Genomic DNA, 18,904 nt, shown 5'->3' with positions numbered 1-18,904 from the left:
GGACTCTTGCCTAGTTGCGAGACACAACTCGGGATTCTCCTCGAGGCTTGGCAAGGCAATTGGGACGCCTCTCCAGCTGAGGCGGGAGACCAAGGGTCCCTTTCCACGTGTCACAGGAATCCTGGGACTCCTATCAAGTTTCACGAGGAGTCAGGCATCGTCTCCTTTGGAGGCACTGATCTCCGCGTACCTCTGGAGTTTTCAAAGGATGTGAGGCCTCCGGACGCGATGAGGTGGGGAACTAGGTCTTTCTCTGAGGTCTCCACAGGGGATTCAGACATCCTTTCGTTTTGGGAGATGCAAGACGAGCCTGCATTCAAGTCACTGCAGGGATATCCAGCCTTATTTCGAGTCAGGGCATCGCGGTGTCCATTCCACTTGAGGCCGCAAACTCAGGGTCCCTCTCACATACCTAGAGATGAGAGAAGCCTCCTCTTGAGGTGCTTGTGGTAAGGTGGTATTCCTCTGGAGTCGAAGCCAGGGAGTAACCTCTCATCTCGAGTTGATTTTTGGCCCACGGAGCTCTTTCGTGTTGCTACAGTGACCTCAGGATCCCTCTAGCCTTGAAACAGTGTTCTTGGGGTTTCTCTGGAGTGCCATCAAGGAAATCAAGGCTCCTTTCATGTGTGATGTGCAACACGGAATTGCTCTGCACGCAGTGCAGGGGAATCGGGCCTCATCTCGCGGCGAGGGGGAAGTCTCATGGTTTTTCTCGAGTTGCGGCGGGAACCTGGGGTATATTCTCGAGTTACGACGGGGATGGCCCTTCCACCCACGTGTTTCTTCAGCGACGTCAGGACTCCTGCCTAGTTGCGAGGGACAACTCTGGATTCTCCTCGAGGCTTGGCAGGGCAATTGGGACGCCTCTCCAGCTGAGGCGGGAGACCAAGGGTCCCTTTCCACGTGCCACAGGAATCCTGGGACTCCTATCAAGTTTCACGAGGAGTCAGGCATCGTGTCCTTTGGAGGCACTGATCTCCGTGTACCTCTGGAGTTTTCAAAGGATGTGAGGCTATCGGTCGCGATGAGGTGGGGAACTCAGTCTTTCTCTGTGCTTTCCACAGGGGATGCAGACATCCTTTCGTCCTGGGAGAGGCAAGACGAGCCTGCATTGAAGTCACTGCAGGGATATCCGGCCTTATTTCGAGTCAGGGCATCGCGGTGTCCATTCCACTTGAGGCCGCAAACTCAGGGTCCCTCTCACATACCTAGAGCTGAGAGAAGCCTCCTCTTGAGGTGCTTGTGGTAAGGTGGTATTCCTCTGGAGACGAATCCAGGGTCTAACCTCTCTTTTCGAGTTGATTTTTGGTCCACAGAGTTCTTTCATGTTGCTACAGTGACCTCAGGATCCCTCTAGCCTTGAAACAGTGTTCTTGGGGTTTCTCTGGAGTGCCATCAAGGAAATCAAGGCTCCTTTCATGTGTGATGTGCAAGACGGAATTGCTCTGCACGCAGTACAGGGGAATCGGGCCTCATCTCGCATCGAGGGGGAAGTCTCATGGTTTTTCTCGAGTTGCGGCGGGAACCTGGGGTATATTCTCGAGTTACGACGGGGATGGCCCTTCCACCCACGTGTTTGTTCAGCCACGTCAGGACTCCTGCCTAGTTGCCAGGGACAACTCGGGATTGTCCTCGAGGCTTGGCAGGGCAATTGGAACGCCTCTCCAGCTGAGGCGGGAGACCAAGGGTCCCTTTCCACGTGCCACAGGAATCCTGGGACTCTTATCAAGTTTCACGAGGAGTCAGGCATCGTCTCCTTTGGAGGCACTGATCTCCGCGTACCTCTGGAGTTTTTAAAGAATGTGAGGCTATCGGTCGCGATGAGGTGGGGAACTAAGTCTTTCTCTGTGGTCTCCACAGGGGATTCAGACATCCTTTCGTCCTGGGAGAGGCAAGTCGAGCCTGCATTCCAGTCACTGCAGGGATATCCGGCCTTATTTCGAGTCAGGGCATCGCGGTGTCCATTCCACTTGAGGCCGCAAACTCAGGATTCCTCTCACATACGTAGAGCTGAGAGAAGCCTCCTCTTGAGGGGCTTGTGGTAAGGTGGTATTCCTCAGGAGTCGAAGCCAGGGACTAACCTCTCATCTCGAGTTGATTTTTGGTCCACGGAGCTCTTTCGTGTTGCTACAGTGACCTCAGGATCCCTCTAGCCTTGAAACAGTGTTCTTGGGGTTTCTCTGGAGTGCCATCAAGGAAATCAAGGCTCCTTTCATGTGTGATGTGCAACACGGAATTGCTCTGCGCGCAGTGCAGGGGAATCGGGCCTCATCTCGCATCGAGGGGGAAGTCTCATGGTTTTTCTCGAGTTGCGGCGGGAACCTGGGGTATATTCTCGAGTTACGACGGGGATGGCCCTTCCACACACGTGTTTGTTCAGCCACGTCAGGACTCTTGCCTAGTTGCGAGACACAACTCGGGATTCTCCTCGAGGCTTGGCAAGGCAATTGGGACGCCTCTCCAGCTGAGGTGGGAGACCAAGGGTCCCTTTCCACGTGCCACAGTAATCCTGGGACTCCTATCAAGTTTCACGAGGAGTCAGGCATCGTCTCCTTTGGAGGCACTGATCTCCGCGTACCTCTGGAGTTTTCAAAGGATGTGAGGCCTCCGGTCGCGATGAGGTGGGGAACTAGGTCTTTCTCTGTGGTCTCCACAGGGGATTCAGACATCCTTTCGTCTTGGAAGATGCAAGACGAGCCTGCATTCAATTCACTGCAGGGATATCCAGCCTTATTTCGCGTCAGGGCATCGCGGTGTCCATTCCACTTGAGGCCGCAAACTCAGGGTCCCTCTCACATACCTAGAGCTGAGAGAAGCCTCCTCTTGAGGTGCTTGTGGTAAGGTGGTATTCCTCTGGAGTCGAAGCCAGGGACTAACCTCTCATCTCGAGTTGATTTTTGGCCCACGGAGATCTTTCGTGTTGCTACAGTGACCTCAGGATCCCTCTAGCCTTGAAACAGTGTTCTTGGGGTTTCTCTGGAGTGCCATCAAGGAAATCAAGGCTCCTTTCATGTGTGATGTGCAACACGGAATTGCTCTGCACGCAGTGCAGGGGAATCGGGCCTCATCTCGCGGCGAGGGGGAAGTCTCATGGTTTTTCTCGAGTTGCGGCGGGAACCTGGGGTATATTCTCGAGTTACGACGGGGATGGCCCTTCCACACACGTGTTTGTTCAGCCACGTCAGGACTCCTGCCTAGTTGCGAGGGACAACTCGGGATTCTCCTCGAGGCTTGGCAGGGCAATTGGAACGCCTCTCCAGCTGAGGCGGGAGACCAAGGGTCCCTTTCCACGTGATACAAGAATCCTGGGACTCCTATCAAGTTTCACGAGGAGTCAGGCATCGTCTCCTTTGGAGGCACTGATCTCCGCGTACCTCTGGAGTTTTCAAAGGATGTGAGGCCTCCGGTCGCGATGAGGTGGGGAACTAAGTCTTTCTCTGTGCTTTCCACAGGGGATTCAGACATCCTTTCTTCCTGGGAGATGCAAGACGAGCCTGCATTGAAGTCACTGCAGGGATATCCGGCCTTATTTCGAGTCAGGGCATCGCGGTGTCCATTCCACTTGAGGCCGCAAACTCAGGGTCCCTCTCACATACCTAGAGCTGAGAGAAGCCTCCTCTTGAGGTGCTTGTGGTAAGGTGGTATTCCTCTGGAGACGAATCCAGGGACTAACCTCTCTTTTCGAGTTGATTTTTGGTCCACAGAGTTATTTCGTGTTGCTACAGTGACCTCAGGAACCCTCTAGCCTTGAAACAGTGTTCTTGGGGTTTCTCTGGAGTGCCATCAAGGAAATCAAGGCTCCTTTCATGTGTGATGTGCAAGACGGAATTGCTCTGCACGCAGTACAGGGGAATCGGGCCTCATCTCGCATCGAGGGGGAAGTCTCATGGTTTTTCTCGAGTTGCGGCGGGAACCTGGGGTATATTCTCGAGTTACGACGGGGATGGCCCTTCCACCCACGTGTTTGTTCAGCCACGTCAGGTCTCCTGCAAAGTTGCGAGACACAACTCGGGATTCTCCTCGAGGCTTGGCAGGGCAATTGGAACGCCTCTCCAGCTGAGGCGGGAGACCAAGGGTCCCTTTCCACGTGCCACAGGAATCCTGGGACTCCTATCAAGTTTCACGAGGAGTCAGGCATCGTCTCCTTTGGAGGCACTGATCTCCGTGTACCTCTGGAGTTTTCAAAGGATGTGAGGACTCCGGTCGCGATGAGGTGGGGAACTAGGTGTTTCTCTGTGGTCTCCACAGGGGATTCAGACATCCTTTCTTCTTGGGAGATGCAAGACGAGCCTGCATTCAAGTCACTGCAGGGATATCCGGCCTTATTTCGAGTCAGGGCATCGCGGTGTCCATTCCACTTGAGGCCGCAAACTCAGGATCCCTCTCACATACCTAGAGCTGAGAGAAGCCTCCTCTTGAGGTGCTTGTGGTAACGTGGTATTCCTCTGGAGTCGAAGCCAGGGACTGACCTCTCATGTCGTGTTGATTCTTGGTCCACCGAGCTCTTTCGTGTTGCTACAGTGACCTCAGGATCCCTCTAGCCTTGAAACAGTGTTCTTGGGGTTTCTCTGGAGTGCCATGAAGGAAATCAAGGCTCCTTTCATGTGTGATGTGCAAGACGGAATTGCTCTGCACGCAGTGCAGGGGAATCGGGCCTCATCTCGCGGCGAGGGGGAAGTCTCATGGTTTTTCTCGAGTTGCGGCGGGAACCTGGGGTATATTTTCGAGTTACGACGGGGATGGCCCTTCCACACACGTGTTTGTTCAGCCACGTCAGGACTCTTGCCTAGTTGCGAGACACTACTCGGGATTCTCCTCGAGGCTTGGCAAGGCAATTGGGACGCCTCTCCAGCTGAGGCGGGAGACCAAGTGTCCCTTTCCAAGTGCCACAGGAATCCTGGGGCTCCTATCAAGTTTCACGAGGAGTCAGGCATCGTCTCCTTTGGAGGCACTGATCTCCGCGTACCTCTGGAGTTTTCAAAGGATGTGAGGCCTCCGGTCGCGATGAGGTGGGGAACTAGGTCTTTCTCTGTGGTCTCCACAGGGGATTCAGACATCCTTTCATATCGGGAGATGCAAGACGAGCCTGCATTCAAGTCACTGCAGGGATATCCAGCCTTATTTCGCGTCAGGGCATCGCGGTGTCCATTCCACTTGAGGCCGCAAACTCAGGGTCCCTCTCACATACCTAGAGCTGAGAGAAGCCTCCTCTTGAGGTGCTTGTGGTAAGGTGGTATTCCTCAGGAGTCGAAGCCAGGGACTAACCTCTCATCTCGAGTTGATTTTTGGCCCACGGAGCTCTTTCGTGTTGCTACAGTGACCTCAGGATCCCTCTAGCCTTGAAACAGTGTTCTTGGGGTTTCTCTGGAGTGCCATGAAGGAAATCAAGGCTCCTTTCATGTGTGATGTGCAAGACGGAATTGCTCTGCACGCAGTGCAGGGGAATCGGGCCTCATCTCGCGGCGAGGGGGAAGTCTCATGGTTTTTCTCGAGTTGCGGCGGGAACCTGGGGTATATTCTCGAGTTACGACGGGGATGGCCCTTCCACACACGTGTTTCTTCAGCAACGTCAGGACTCCTGCCTAGTTGCGAGGGACAACTCTGGATTCTCCTCGAGGCTTGGCAGGGCAATTGGGACGCCTCTCCAGCTGAGGCGGGAGACCAAGTGTCCCTTTCCAAGTGCCACAGGAATCCTGGGACTCCTATCAAGTTTCACGAGGAGTCAGGCATCGTCTCCTTTAGAAGCACTGATCTCCGCGTACCTCTGGAGTTTTCAAAGGATGTGAGGCTATCGGTCGCGATGAGGTGGGGAACTAAGTCTTTCTCTGTGCTTTCCACAGGGGATTCAGACATCCTTTTGTCCTGGGAGATGCAAGACGAGCCTGCATTGAAGTCACTGCAGGGATATCCGGCCTTATTTCGAGTCAGGGCATCGCGGTGTCCATTCCACTTGAGGCCACAAACTCAGGATCCCTCTCACATACCTAGAGCTGAGAGAAGCCTCCTCTTGAGGTGCTTGTGGTAAGGTGGTATTCCTCTGGAGACGAATCCAGGGACTAACCTCTCTTTTCGAGTTGATTTTTGGTCCACAGAGTTCTTTCGTGTTGCTACAGTGACCTCAGGATCCCTCTATCCTTGAAACAGTGTTCTTGGGGTTTCTCTGGAGTGCCGTGAAGGAAATCAAGGCTCCTTTCATGTGTGATGTGCAACACGGAATTGCTCTGCACGCAGTGCAGGGGAATCGGGCCTCATCTCGCGGCGAGGGGGAAGTCTCATGGTTTTTCTCGAGTTGCGGCGGGAACCTGGGCTATATTCTCGAGTTAGGACGGGGATGGCCCTTCCACCCACGTGTGTGTTCAGCCATGTCAGGACTCCTGCCTAGTTGCGAGGGACAACTCGGGATTCTCCTCGAGGCTTTGCAGGGCAATTGGGACGCCTCTCCAGCTGAGACGGGAGACCAAGGGTCCCTTTCCACGTGCCACAGGAATCCTGGGTCTCCTATCAAGTTTCACGAGGAGTCAGGCATCGTCTCCTTCGGAGACACTGATCTCCGCATACCTCTGGAGTTCTCAAAGGATTTGAGGCCTCCTGTCGCGATGAGGTTGGGAACTAGGTCTTTCTCTGTGGTCTCCACAGGGGATTCAGACACCGTTTCGTCTTGTGAGATGCAAGACGAGCCTGCATTCCAGTCACTGCAGGGATATCCGGCCTTATTTCGAGTCAGGGCATCGCGGTGTCCATTCCACTTGAGGCCGCAAACTCAGGGTCCCTCTCACATACCTAGAGCTGAGAGAAGCCTCCTCTTGTGGTGCTTGTGGTAAGGTGGTATTCCTCAGGAGTCGAAGCCAGGAACTAACCTCTCATCTCGAGTTGATTTTTGGCCCACGGAGCTCTTTCGTGTTGCTACAGTGACCTCAGGATCCCTCTAGCCTTGAAACAGTGTTCTTGGGGTTTCTCTGGAGTGCCATCAAGGAAATCAAGGCTCCTTTCATGTGTGATGTGCAAGACGGAATTGCTCTGCACGCAGTACAGGGGAATCGGGCCTCATCTCGCGGCGAGGGGGAAGTCTCATGGTTTTTCTCGAGTTGCGGCGGGAACCTGGGGTATATTCTCGAGTTCCGACGGGGATGGCCCTTCCACACACGTGTGTGTTCAGCCATGTCAGGACTCCTGCCTAGTTGCGAGGGACAACTCGGGATTCTCCTCGAGGCTTTGCAGGGCAATTGGGACGCCTCTCCAGCTGAGACGGGAGACCAAGGGTCCCTTTCCACGTGCCACAGGAATCCTGGGTCTCCTATCAAGTTTCACGAGGAGTCAGGCATCGTCTCCTTTGGAGGCACTGATCTCCGCATACCTCTGGAGTTTTCAAAGGATTTGAGGCCTCCTGTCGCGATGAGGTGGGGAAGTAGGTCTTTCTCTGTGGTCTCCACAGGGGATTCCGACACCCTTTCGTCTTGGGAGATGCAAGACGAGCCTGCATTCAAGTCACTGCAGGGATATCCGGCCTTATTTCGAGTCAGGGCATCGCGGTGTCCATTCCATTTGAGGCCGCAAACTCAGGGTCCCTCTCACATACCTAGAGCTGAGAGAAGCCTCCTCTTGAGGTGCTTGTGGTAAGGTGGTATTCCTCTGGAGTCGAAGCCAGGGACTAACCTCTCATCTCGAGTTGATTTTTGGTCCACGGAGCTCTTTCGTGTTGCTACAGTGACCCCAGGATCCCTCTAGCCTTGAAACAGTGTTCTTGGGGTTTCTCTGGAGTGCCATGAAGGAAATCAAGGCTCCTTTCATGTGTGATGTGCAACACAGAATTGCTCTGCACGCAGTGCAGGGGAATCGGGCCTCATCTCGCGGCGAGGGGGAAGTCTCATGGTTTTTCTCGAGTTGCGGCGGGAACCTGGGGTATATTCTCGAGTTAGGACGGAGATGGCCCTTCCACACACGTGTTTGTTCAGCCACGTCAGGACTCTTGCCTAGTTGTGAGACAAAACTCGGGATTCTCCTCGAGGCTTGGCAAGGCAATTGGGACGCCTCTCCAGCTGAGGCGGGAGACCAAGGGTCCCTTTCCACGTGCCACAGGAATCCTGGGACTCCTATCAAGTTTCACGAGGAGTCAGGCATGGTCTCCTTTGGAGGCACTGATCTCCCCGTACCTCTGGAGTTTTCAAAGGATTTGAGGCCTCCTGTCGCGATGAAGTGGGTAACTAGGTCTTTCTCTGTGGTCTCCACAGGGGATTCAGACACCGTTTCGTCTTGTGAGATGCAAGACGAGCCTGCATTCCAGTCACTGCAGGGATATCCGGCCTTATTTCGAGTCAGGGCATCGCGGTGTCCATTCCACTTGAGGCCGCAAACTCAGGGTCCCTCTCACATACCTAGAGCTGAGAGAAGCCTCCTCTTGTGGTGCTTGTGGTAAGGTGGTATTCCTCAGGAGTCGAAGCCAGGGACTAACCTCTCATCTCGAGTTGATTTTTGGCCCACGGAGCTCTTTCGTGTTGCTACAGTGACCTCAGGATCCCTCTAGCCTTGAAACAGTGTTCTTGGGGTTTCTCTGGAGTGCCATCAAGGAAATCAAGGCTCCTTTCATGTGTGATGTGCAAGACGGAATTGCTCTGCACGCAGTACAGGGGAATAGGGCCTCATCTCGCGGAGAGGGGGAAGTCTCATGGTTTTTCTCGAGTTGCGGCGGGAACCTGGGGTATATTCTCGAGTTCCGACGGGGATGGCCCTTCCACACACGTGTGTGTTCAGCCATGTCAGGACTCCTGCCTAGTTGCGAGGGACAACTCGGGATTCTCCTCGAGGCTTTGCAGGGCAATTGGGACGCCTCTCCAGCTGAGACGGGAGACCAAGGGTCCCTTTCCACGTGCCACAGGAATCCTGGGTCTCCTATCAAGTTTCACGAGGAGTCAGGCATCGTCTCCTTTGCAGGCACTGATCTCCGCATACCTCTGGAGTTTTCAAAGGATTTGAGGCCTCCTGTCGCGATGAGGTGGGTAACTAGGTCTTTCTCTGTGGTCTCCACAGGGAATTCCGACACCCTTTCGTCTTGGGAGATGCAAGACGAGCCTGCATTCAAGTCACTGCAGGGATATCCGGCCTTATTTCGAGTCAGGGCATCGCGGTGTCCATTCCATTTGAGGCCGCAAACTCAGGGTCCCTCTCACATACCTAGAGCTGAGAGAAGCCTCCTCTTGAGGTGCTTGTGGTAAGGTGGTATTCCTCTGGAGTCGAAGCCAGGGACTAACCTCTCATCTCGAGTTGATTTTTGGTCCACGGAGCTCTTTCGTGTTGCTACAGTGACCCCAGGATCCCTCTAGCCTTGAAACAGTGTTCTTGGGGTTTCTCTGGAGTGCCATGAAGGAAATCAAGGCTCCTTTCATGTGTGATGTGCAACACAGAATTGCTCTGCACGCAGTGCAGGGGAATCGGGCCTCATCTCCCGGCGAGGGGGAAGTCTCATGGTTTTTCTCGAGTTGCGGCGGGAACCTGGGGTATATTCTCGAGTTACGACGGAGATGGCCCTTCCACACACGTGTTTGTTCAGCCACGTCAGGACTCTTGCCTAGTTGTGAGACAAAACTCGGGATTCTCCTCGAGGCTTGGCAAGGCAATTGGGACGCCTCTCCAGCTGAGGCGGGAGACCAAGGGTCCCTTTCCACGTGCCACAGGAATCCTGGGACTCCTATCAAGTTTCACGAGGAGTCAGGCATCGTGTCCTTTGGAGGCACTGATCTCCGCGTACCTCTGGAGTTTTCAAAGGATGTGAGGCCTCCGGTCGCGATGAGGTGGGAAACTAGGTCTTTCTCTGTGGTCTCCACAGGGGATTCAGACATCCTTTCTTCTTGGGAGATGCAAGACGAGCCTGCATTCAAGTCACTGCAGGGATATCCAGCCTTATTTCGCGTCAGGGCATCGCGGTGTCCATTCCACTTGAGGCCACAAACTCAGGGTCCCTCTCACATACCTAGAGCTGAGAGAAGCCTCCTCTTGAGGTGCTTGTGGTAAGGTGGTATTCCTCTGGAGTCGAAGCCAGGGACTAACCTCTCATCTCGAGTTGATTTTTGGCCCACGGAGATCTTTCGTGTTGCTACAGTGACCTCAGGATCCCTCTAGCCTTGAAACTGTGTTCTTGGGGTTTCTCTGGAGTGCCATCAAGGAAATCAAGTCTCCTTTCATGTGTGATGTGCAACACGGAATTGCTCTGCATGCAGTGCAGGGGAATCGGGCCTCATCTCGCAGCGAGGGGGAAGTCTCATGGTTTTTCTCGAGTTGCGGCGGGAACCTGGGGTATATTCTCGAGTTACGACGGGGATGGCCCTTCCACCCACGTGTTTCTTCAGCGACGTCAGGACTCCTGCCTAGTTGTGAGGGACAACTCTGGATTCTCCTCGAGGCTTGGCAGGGCAATTGGAACGCCTCTCCAGCTGAGGCGGGAGACCAAGGGTCCCTTTCCACGTGCCACAAGGATCCTGGGACTCCTATCAAGTTTCACGAGGAGTCAGGCATCGTCTCCTTTGGAGGCACTGATCTCCGCTTACCTCTGGAGTTTTCAAAGGATGTGAGGCCTCCGGTCGCAATGAGGTGGGGAACTAGGTCTTTCTCTGTGGTCTCCACAGGGGATTCAGACATCCTTTCTTCTTGGGAGATGCAAGACGACCCTGCATTCCAGTCACTGCAAGGATATCCGGCCTTATTTCGAGTCAGGGCATTGCGGTGTCCATTCCACTTGAGGCCGCAAACTCAGGAACCCTCTCACATACCTAGAGCTGAGAGAAGCCTCCTCTTGAGGTGCTTGTGGTAAGGTGGTATTCCTCAGGAGTCGAAGCCAGGGACTAACCTCTCATCTCATGTTGATTCTTGGTCCACGGAGCTCTTTCGTGTTGCTACAGTGACCTCAGGATCCCTCTAGCCTTGAAACCGTGTTCTTGGGGTTTCTCTGGAGTGCCATCAAGGAAATCAAGGCTCCTTTCATGTGTGATGTGCAACACGGAATTGCTCTGCACGCAGTGCAGGGGAATCGGGCCTCATCTCGCGGCGAGGGGGAAGTCTCATGGTTTTTCTCGAGTTGCGGCAGGAACCTGGGGTATATTCTCGAGTTACGACGGGGATGGCCCTTCCACCCACGTGTTTGTTCAGCCACGTCAGGACTCCTGCCTAGTTGCGAGGGACAACTCGGGATTCTCCTCGAGGCTTGGCAGGGCAATTGGAACGCCTCTCCAGCTGAGGCGGGAGACCAAGGGTCCCTTTCCACGTGCCACAAGAATCCTGGGACTCCTATCAAGTTTCACGAGGAGTCAGGCATCGTCTCCTTTGGAGGCACTGATCTCCGCGTACCTCTGGAGTTTTCAAAGGATGTGAGGCCTCCGGTCGCGATGAGGTGGGGAACTAGGTCTTTCTCTGTGGTCTCCACAGGGGATTCAGACATCCTTTCTTCTTGGGAGATGCAAGACGAGCCTGCATTCAAGTCACTGCAGGGATATCTGGCCTTATTTCGAGTCAGGGCATCGCGGTGTCCATTCCACTTGAGGCCGCAAACTCAGGATCCCTCTCACATACCTAGAGCTGAGAGAAGCCTCCTCTTGAGGTGCTTGTGGTAAGGTGGTATTCCTCTGGAGTCGAAGCCAGGGACTAACCTCTCATCTCGTGTTGATTCTTGGTCCACGGAGCTCTTTCGTGTTGCTACAGTGACCTCAGGATCCCTCTAGCCTTGAAACAGTGTTCTTGGGGTTTCTCTGGAGTGCCGTGAAGGAAATCAAGGCTCCTTTCATGTGTGATGTGCAACACGGAATTGCTCTGCACGCAGTGCAGGGGAATCGGGCCTCATCTCGCGGCGAGGGGGAAGTCTCATGGTTTTTCTCGAGTTGCGGCGGGAACCTGGGATATATTCTCGAGTTACGACGGGGATGGCCCTTCCACCCACGTGTGTGTTCAGCCATGTCAGGACTCCTGCCTAGTTGCGAGGGACAACTCGGGATTCTCCTCGAGGCTTTGCGGAGCAATTGGGACGCCTCTCCAGCTGAGACGGGAGACCAAGGGTCCCTTTCCACGTGCCACAGGAATCCTGGGTCTCCTATCAAGTTTCACGAGGAGTCAGGCATCGTCTCCTTTGGAGACACTGATCTCCGCATACCTCTGGAGTTTTCAAAGGATTTGAGGCCTCCTGTCGCGATGAGGTGGGGAACTAGGTCTTTCTCTGTGGTCTCCACAGGGGATTCCGACACCCTTTCGTCTTGGGAGATGCAAGACGATCCTGCATTCAAGTCACTGCAGGGATATCCGGCCTTATTTCGAGTCAGGGCATCGCGATGTCCATTCCACTTGAGGCTGCAAACTCAGGGTCCCTCTCACATACCTAGAGCTGAGAGAAGCCTCCTCTTGAGGTGCTTGTGGTAAGGTGGTATTCCTCTGGAGTCGAAGCCAGGGACTAACCTCTCATCTCGAGTTGATTTTTGGTCCACGGAGCTCTTTCGTGTTGCTACAGTGACCTCAGGATCCCTCTAGCCTTGAAACAGTGTTCTTGGGGTTTCTCTGGAGTGCCATGAAGGAAATCAAGGCTCCTTTCATGTGTGATGTGCAACACAGAATTGCTCTGCACGCAGTGCAGGGGAATCGGGCCTCATCTCGCGGCGAGGGGGAAGTCTCATGGTTTTTCTCGAGTTGCGGCGGGAACCTGGGGTATATTCTCGAGTTACGACGGAGATGGCCCTTCCACACACGTGTTTGTTCAGCCACGTCAGGACTCTTGCCTAGTTGTGAGACAAAACTCGGGATTCTCCTCGAGGCTTGGCAAGGCAATTGGGACGCCTCTCCAGCTGAGGCGGGAGACCAAGTGTCCCTTTCCAAGTGCCACAAGAATCCTGGGACTCCTATCAAGTTTCACGAGGAGTCAGGCATCGTCTCCTTTGGAGGCACGGATCTCCGCATACCTCTGGAGTTTTCAAAGGATGTGAGGCCATCGGTCGCGATGAGGTGGGGAACTATGTCTTTCTCTGTGCTTTCCACAGGGGATTCAGACATCCTTTCGTCCTGGGAGATGCAAGACGAGCCTGCATTGAAGTCACTGCAGGGATATCCGGCCTTATTTCGAGTCAGGGCATCGCGGTGTCCATTCCACTTGAGGCCGCAAACTCTGGGTCCCTCTCACATACCTAGAGCTGAGAGAAGCCTCCTCTTGAGGTGCTTGTGGTAAGGTGGTATTCCTCTGGAGACGAATCCAGGGACTAACCTCTCTTTTCGAGTTGATTTTTGGTCCACAGAGTTCTTTCGTGTTGCTACAGTGACCTCAGGATCCCTCTATCCTTGAAACAGTGATCTTGGGGTTTCTCTGGAGTGCCATCAAGGAAATCAAGGCTCCTTTCATGTGTGATGTGCAACACGGAATTGCTCTGCACGCAGTGCAGGGGAATCGGGCCTCATCTCGCAGCGAGGGGGAAGTCTCATGGTTTTTCTCGAGTTGCGGCGGGAACCTGGGGTATATTCTCGAGTTACGACGGGGATGGCCCTTCCACACACGTGTGTGTTCAGCCATGTCAGGACTCCTGCCTAGTTGCGAGGGACAACTCGGGATTCTCCTCGAGGCTTTGCAGGGAAATTGGGACGCCTCTCCAGGTGAGACGGGAGACCAAGGGTCCCTTTCCACGTGCCACAGGAATCCTGGGTCTCCTATCAAGTTTCACGAGGAGTCAGGCATCGTCTCCTTTGGAGGCACTGATCTCTGCATACCTCTGGAGTTTTCAAAGGATTTGAGGCCTCCTGTCGCGATGAGGTGGGGAACTAGGTCTTTCTCTGTGGTCTCCACAGGGGATTCAGACACCCTTTCTTCTTGGGAGATGCAAGACGAGCCTGCATTCCAGTCACTGCAGGGATATCCGGCCTTATTTCGAGTCAGGGCATCGCGGTGTCCATTCCACTTGAGGCCGCAAACTCAGGGTCCCTCTCACATACCTAGAGCTGAGAGAAGCCTCCTCTTGAGGTGCTTGTGGTAAGGTGGTATTCCTCTGGAGTAGAAGCCAGGGACTAACCTCTCATCTCGAGTTGATTTTTGGCCCACGGAGCTCTTTCGTGTTGCTACAGTGACCTCAGGATCCCTCTAGCCTTGAAACAGTGTTCTTGGGGTTTCTCTGGAGTGCCATCAAGGAAATCAAGGCTCCTTTCATGTGTGATGTGCAAGACGGAATTGCTCTGCACGCAGTACAGGGGAATCGGGCCTCATCTCGCGGAGAGGGGGAAGTCTCATGGTTTTTCTCGAGTTGCGGCGGGAACCTGGGGTATATTCTCGAGTTCCGACGGGGATGGCCCTTCCTCACACGTGTGTGTTCAGCCATGTCAGGACTCCTGCCTAGTTGCGAGGGACAACTCGGGATTCTCCTCGAGGCTTGGCAGGGCAATTGGGACGCCTCTCCAGCTGAGGCGGGAGACCAAGGGTCCCTTTCCACGTGCCACAGGAATCCTGGGACTCCTATCAAGTTTCACGAGGAGTCAGGCATCGTCTCCTTTGGAGGCACTGATCTCCGCGTACCTCTGGAGTTTTCAAAGGATGTGAGGCCCCCGGTCGCCATGAGGTGGGGAACTAGGTCTTTCTCTGTGGTCTCCACAGGGGATTCAGACATCCTTTCATCTCGGGAGATGCAAGACGAGCCTGCATTCAAGTCACTGCAGGGATATCCAGCCTTATTTCGCGTCAGGGCATCGCGGTGTCCATTCCACTTGAGGCCGCAAACTCAGGGTCCCTCTCACATACCTAGACCTGAGAGAAGCCTCCTCTTGAGGTGCTTGTGGTAAGGTGGTATTCCTCTGGAGTTGAAGCCAGGGACGAACCTCTCATCTCGAGTTGATTTTTGGCCCACGGAGCTCTTTCGTGTTGCTACAGTGACCTCAGGATCCCTCTAGCCTTGAAACAGTGTTCTTGGGGTTTCTCTGGAGTGCCATAAAGGAAATCAAGGCTCCTTTCATGTGTGATGTGCAAGACGGAATTGCTCTGCACGCAGTGGAGGGGAATCGGGCCTCATCTCGCGGCGAGGGGGAAGTCTCATGGTTTTTCTCGAGTTGCGGCGGGAACCTGGGGTATATTCTCGAGTTACGACGGGGATGGCCCTTCCACCCACGTGTTTCTTCAGCAACGTCAGGACTCCTGCCTAGTTGCGAGGGACAACTCTGGATTCTCCTCGAGGCTTGCCAGGGCAATTGGGACGCCTCTCCAGCTGAGGCGGGAGACCAAGTGTCCCTTTCCAAGTGCCACAGGAATCCTGGGACTCCTATCAAGTTTCACGAGGAGTCAGGCATCGTCTCCTTTGGAGGCACTGATCTCCGCGTACCTCTGGAGTTTTCAAAGGATGTGAGGCTATCGGTCGCGATGAGGTGGGGAACTAAGTCTTTCTCTGTGCTTTCCACAGGGGATTCAGACATCCTTTCGTCCTGGGAGATGCAAGACGAGCCTGCATTGAAGTCACTGCAGGGATATCCGGCCTTATTTCGAGTCAGGGCATCGCGGTGTCCATTCCACTTGAGGCCGCAAACTCAGGATCCCTCTCACATACCTAGAGCTGAGAGAAGCCTCCTCTTGTGGTGCTTGTGGTAAGGTGGTATTCCTCTGGAGTCGAATCCAGGGACTAACCTCTCTTTTCGAGTTGATTTTTTGCCCACAGAGGTCTTTCGTGTTGCTACAGTGACCTCAGGATCCCTCTATCCTTGAAACAGTGTTCTTGGGGTTTCTCTGGAGTGCCATCAAGGAAATCAAGGCTCCTTTCATGTGTGATGTGCAACACAGAATTGCTCTGCACGCAGTACAAGGGAATCGGGCCTCATCTCGCATCGAGGGGGAAGTCTCATGGTTTTTCTCGAGTTGCGGCGGGAACCTGGGGTATATTCTCGAGTTACGACGGGGATGGCCCTTCCACCCACGTGTTTGTTCAGCCACGTCAGGACTCCTGCCTAGTTGCGAGGGACAACTCGGGATTCTCCTCGAGGCTTGGCAGGGCAATTGGAACGCCTCTCCAGCTGAGGCGGGAGACCAAGGGTCCCTTCCCACGTGCCACAATAATCCTGGGACTCCTATCAAGTTTCACGAGGAGTCAGGCATCGTCTCCTTTGGAGGCACTGATCTCCGCGTACCTCTGGAGTTTTCAAAGGATGTGAGGCCTCCGGTCGCGATGAGGTGGGGAACTAGGTCTTTCTCTGTGGTCTCCACAAGGGATTCAGACACCGTTTCGTCTTGTGAGATGCAAGACGAGCCTGCATTCCAGTCACTGCAGGGATATCCGGCCTTATTTCGAGTCAGGGCATCGCGGTGTCCATTCCAATTGAGGCCGCAAACTCAGGGTCCCTCTCACATACCTAGAGCTGAGAGAAGCCTCCTCTTGTGGTGCTTGTGGTAAGGTGGTATTCCTCAGGAGTCGAAGCCAGGGACTAACCTCTCATCTCGAGTTGATTTTTGGTCCACAGAGTTCTTTCGTGTTGCTACAGTGACCTCAGGATCCCTCTAGCCTTGAAACAGTGTTCTTGGGGTTTCTCTGGAGTGCCATCAAGGAAATCAAGGCTCCTTTCATGTGTGATGTGCAAGACGGAATTGCTCTGCACGCAGTACAGGGGAATAGGGCCTCATCTCGCGGAGAGGGGGAAGTCTCATGGTTTTTCTCGAGTTGCGGCGGGAACCTGGGGTATATTCTCGAGTTCCGACGGGGATGGCCCTTCCACACACGTGTGTGTTCAGCCATGTCAGGACTCCTGCCTAGTTGCGAGGGACAACTCGGGATTCTCCTCGAGGCTTTGCAGGGCAATTGGGACGCCTCTCCAGCTGAGGCGGGAGACCAAGGGTCCCTTTCCACGTGCCACAGGAATCCTGGGTCTCCTATCAAGTTTCACGAGGAGTCAGGCATCGTCTCCTTTGCAGGCACTGATCTCCGCATACCTCTGGAGTTTTCAAAGGATTTGAGGCCCCCTGTCGCGATGAGGTGCGGAACTAGGTCTTTCTCTGTGGTCTCCACAGGGGATTCCGACACCCTTTCGTCTTGGGAGATGCAAGACGATCCTGCATTCAAGTCACTGCAGGGATATCCGGCCTTATTTCGAGTCAGGGCATCGCGGTGTCCATTCCACTTGAGGCCGCAAACTCAGGGTCCCTCTCACATACCTAGAGCTGAGAGAAGCCTCCTCTTGAGGTGCTTATGGTAAGGTGGTATTCCTCTGGAGTCAAAGCCAGGGACTAACCTCTCATCTCGAGTTGATTTTTGGTCCACGGAGCTCTTTCGTGTTGCTACAGTGACCTCAGGATCCCTCTAGCCTTGAAACAGTGTTCTTGGGGTTTCTCTGGAGTGCCATGAAGGAAATCAAGGCTCCTTTCATGTGTGATGTGCAACACAGAATTGCTCTGCACGCAGTGCAGGGGAATCGGGCCTCATCTCGCGGCGAGGGGGAAGTCTCATGGTTTTTCTCGAGTTGCGGCGGGAACCTGGGGTATATTCTCGAGTTACGACGGAGATGGCCCTTTCACACTAGTGTTTGTTCAGCCACGTCAGGACTCTTGCCTAGTTGAGAGACACAACTCGGGATTCTCCTCGAGGCTTGGGAAGGCAATTGGGACGCCTCTCCAGCTGAGGCGGGAGACCAAGGGTCCCTTTCCACGTGCCACAGGAATCCTGGGACTCCTATCAAGTTTCACGAGGAGTCAGGCATCGTCTCCTTTGGAGGCACTGATCTCCGCGTACCTCTGGAGTTTTCAAAGGATGTGAGGCCTCCGGTCGCGATGAGGTGGGGAACTAGGTCTTTCTCTGTGGTCTCCACAGGGGATTCAGACATCCTTTCTTCTTGGGAGATGCAAGACGAGCCTGCATTCAAGTCACTGCAGGGATATCCAGCCTTATTTCGCGTCAGGGCATCGCGGTGTCCATTCCACTTGAGGCCGCAAACTCAGGGTCCCTCTCACATACCTAGAGCTGAGAGAAGCCTCCTCTTGAGGTGCTTGTGGTAAGGTGGTATTCCTCTGGAGTCGAAGCCAGGGACTAACCTCTCATCTCGAGTTGATTTTTGGCCCACGGAGATCTTTCGTGTTGCTACAGTGACCTCAGGATCCCTCTAGCCTTGAAACAGTGTTCTTGGGGTTTCTCTGGAGTGCCATCAAGGAAATCAAGTCTCCTTTCATGTGTGATGTGCAACACGGAATTGCTCTGCATGCAGTGCAGGGGAATCGGGCCTCATCTCGCAGCGAGGGGGAAGTCTCATGGTTTTTCTCGAGTTGCGGCGGGAACCTGGGGTATATTCTCGAGTTACGACGGGGATGGCCCTTCCACCCACGTGTTTCTTCAGCGACGTCAGGACTCCTGCCTAGTTGCGAGGGACAACGCTGGATTCTCCTCGAGGCTTGGCAGGGCAATTGGGACGCCTCTCCAGCTGAGGCGGGAGACCAAGGGTCCCTTTCCAACTGCCACAAGAATCCTGGGACTCCTATCAAGTTTCACGAGGAGTCAGGCATCGTCTCCTTTGGAGGCACTGATCTCCGCATACCGCTGGAGTTTTCAAAGGATGTGAGGCTATCGGTCGCGATGAGGTGGGGAACTAAGTCTTTCTCTGTGCTTTCCACAGGGGATTCAGACATCCTTTCGTCCTGGGAGATGCAAGACGAGCCTGCATTGAAGTCACTGCAGGGATATCCGGCCTTATTTCGAGTCAGGGCATCGCGGTGTCCATTCCACTTGAGGCCGCAAACTCAGGGTCCCTCTCACATACCTAGAGCTGAGAGAAGCCTCCTCTTGAGGTGCTTGTGGTAAGGTGGTATTCCTCTGGAGACGAATCCAGGGACTAACCTCTCTTTTCGAGTTGATTTTTGGTCCACAGAGTTCTTTCGTGTTGCTACAGTGACCTCAGGATCCCTCTAGCCTTGAAACAGTGATCTTGGGGTTTCTCTGGAGTG

Source organism: Cervus elaphus, chromosome 14 (assembly GCF_910594005.1).
Source record: "Cervus elaphus chromosome 14, mCerEla1.1, whole genome shotgun sequence".
NCBI lineage: Eukaryota > Metazoa > Chordata > Mammalia > Artiodactyla > Cervidae > Cervus > Cervus elaphus.
Note: the sequence above shows the minus strand (reverse complement) of the source record.